The sequence below is a fragment of the Echinops telfairi genome, unplaced genomic scaffold (genome assembly GCF_000313985.2).
Source record: "Echinops telfairi isolate 266 unplaced genomic scaffold, ASM31398v2 ScPeMD7_5;HRSCAF=22, whole genome shotgun sequence".
Lineage (NCBI taxonomy): Eukaryota > Metazoa > Chordata > Mammalia > Afrosoricida > Tenrecidae > Echinops > Echinops telfairi.
Window position 1 is genome coordinate 17,572,849 of NW_022103901.1, and position 3,267 is coordinate 17,576,115.

Sequence of the window (3,267 nt, forward strand, 5' to 3'; positions counted from 1 at the left end):
AGCAACTGGAAACACAGGGAATCCAGGACAGATAGCCCCTTCAGGAACAGTAGTAAGAGTGGCGATGCTTGGAGGGTGGAGGGAATGTGGAGTGGAAAGAGGGAACCAATTACAAGAATCTATGTATAGCCTCCTCCCTGAGGGAGGGACAGCAGAGAAGAGGGCAGGGGGAGATGTCAGACAGTGTAACATATGACAAAATAATAATAATGTATGAATTATGAAGGTTTCATGAGGAGGGGGGAGTCGGGAGGGAGGGGGAAAATGAAGAGCCGATATTAAGGGCTCAAGTAGAAGGCAAATGTTTTGAGAATGATGATGACAACAAATGTACATATGTGCTTGACACAATGGATATATGTATGGATTGTGATAAGAATTGTACGAGCCCCCAATAAAATGATTTAAAAAAATAAATATAATGTTTGTGAGACAGGATGTCCAGTTAATACAATTAGCACTGAAATTTATGTACCCAGCCATTTGAGCTAGTGATGAAGGAATTGAAGAATTCTACCAAGTTATTTAGTCTGAAATTGATCAAACATGCAATCAATATACATTGGTAATTATTGGCAACTAGAGAGCAAACATTTAAAATAAAAAGGAAGGAATAGTAGTTGGAAAATGGAGCCATTGTGATAGAAACAATGATGGGATTACATGGTAGAATTTTGCAAGATCACCAACCTTTTCTTTGCAAATACCGCTTTTCTTTCTTCTTCTTCTTCTTTTTTTTTTGCAAATACCCTTTTCAATAATATAAATGGCAACTGTACACATGGACCTCACTAGCTGGAACACACAGAAATCAAATGGATATTTATGCAAAATGATGGAGAAGCTCAATATCATCAGTCCAAACAAGACTAAGGACTGACTGTGGACACACCATCAGTTGCACATATGTAAATTCAGGTTTAAATCAAAGATTGTTAAAACAAATCTGCAGGAGCCCAAATACAAATCTTGAGTATTCTTACCTGAGTTTTGAAAACATCTCAGGAACAGATTTGATTAGTGACAGATATCCGGCAACCAGTAGGATGACATAGGAACATCACCTATGAAGAAAGCAAAAGGCTCCTGGAAAGGCCAGAAAGGAAAAAAAAAAGCTCAAAATAGGCTTTCTATTGAATGGGGAGCAGCTAGAACAAATGACAGGAATGGGGAAGTAAAAGAACTGACAGAAAATTTCAAAGACAGCATTATGATAAATGGCGAAAAGAATGCAGTTGTGAATGACTTCATTTTACCTGGATCCATAATCAGTGCTCATGGAAGCAGCAGTCAAAAACTCAGGCAACATTTCATTGGGCAAATCTGCCGCAGAAGACATCTTTAAAGGATGTCCCTTTGAGGACTAAGGTGCGCCTGACCCAAGCCATGGTATCTTCAACCACTTCATATGCATGTGAAAGCTGGACCCTGAATAAAGTAGACAGAAGAAGAATTGATCCATTGGAATTATGATTCCAGAACAAACAAGTCTTTCTTGGAGGAAGTTAAGCCGGAATGCTCTTTGAAGAGAGCACGGGGAGACGGTTGTACATACTTCTGACATGTGATCAGGAAGGACCAGCTCCTGGAGGAGGAGACCAGTCCCCAGCGAAGGACATCATGCTGGGTCAAGTGGAGGGGCAGTGAAAAAGAGGAAGGCCTTCCAGGAGGTGGATTGACACCGTGGCTGCAGTAATCACATGCTCCAGCAGAACAACAATTGTGAGAATGGTGCAGGGACAGATGGGCAGTGTTTTGTTTTGCTGTGTGTGGGTTAACTAGGAGTCAGACGGACTCAATGGGCGCTAATAGCAGCAATATTCGTAATGCAATGGAAGCCTTTTTGTTTTTTCTCCTTTTCCTTGCATCCCTATTTCATTCTCAAACAAATTATTGATATAGATCTACAAATACTAATGACTGCAATATTGTAGCTAGAACACCAGGAAACTTGATAACATCAGCTACTGTGAAAAACACCGATAGCCAAGAGAGCAGCAGTGCTCGCTTGCCGGGCTTGTGACTGAACTCACGATCGGAAGTATCATTATCATTGGGTGATAATGATGGCTCTCACTGGTGCATATTCAAAGGCTCCAAAAGTGAATTAGCATCGAGTTTTGGGATTGCAGCTGCATTTATTCATGTAAGCAGAATTTACAAAATGTATAGTTGTTGTTATAGCTAACTACGGGGCGTTTTAAAAATAAAAATAATAAATTTCTGTTGAAACATTGCACAAAAACTTTGTACACGGCCATTTTGGTTGTACACACTCATTGTGGTTTGGACCATTTATATCCCGGTAGTGACTGTTGCTTAGGCCTGGAGACAAGAAGATGCAGTGTGTTGCTGATTGCTCTTCTGGGGGGTTTTCACTGAGCATTTAATTCATTCCATTAACAACATTTCCCTCTCTAGTCATTACCTGCCTTTGTCTTCTGTCTATAAGCGAGACTCATGGACCACAGCTATGCTGGCCAACCTGCAGCCCCATGAGTGAGGAAAAAAGGTGTCAGGCTGCTGGCTTTGATGTGGCCAGTTCGACAGATTTTGTCAACAGTGCTACTGAGTCAGAAGAGTGATGCCTACAGATCCTGTCTGCTCAGTGTCTTTTGGGTGGACTGTTCTGGTCGCATTCTTATTTTATGTAGTTGCTTGCAACAGTCTTCCAGCTACTCTCGCCGGCCCCATTGCTGCGTGTCCAGCCCCCCACAGTCTATTTCCTTTGCAACAGAGGGAGTTGTTAGTTTCCATTGGGTTGGCTTCAACTCAAGGTGACCTTATATCACGGTGACTTTATATATAATAGAATGAAACATTACCCGTAAAGAATTCTTTTAAAAATAGAAATCAAACCTGGGCATTTCCTCAGTGCTTAGAATAAAATCACCACCTAAAGACCCTCTGTGATCTGGTGCCCAGCTGGTTCCATGACAGCAGTTGCTTCTACGGCTCCCAATAAGCCCCAGACTCACTGCCAATGAGTCAGTTCTGACTGATAGCAACCCTCTAGGGTAGAGCAGAACTGCCCCTGTGGGGTTTTGAGACTGTAACTATTTTTTAAAAATCATTTTATTGGGGGGCTTATACAACTCTTATCACAATCCATCCATCCATCCATTGTGTCAAGAACATGTGTACATTTGCTGCCATCATCAATTTCAAAACATTTTCTTGAGTCCTTGGTATCAGCTCCTCATTACCCCTCCCCTCCATCCTTTCTCCCTCAGGAACCCTTGATAATTTATAAATTATTATTATTTT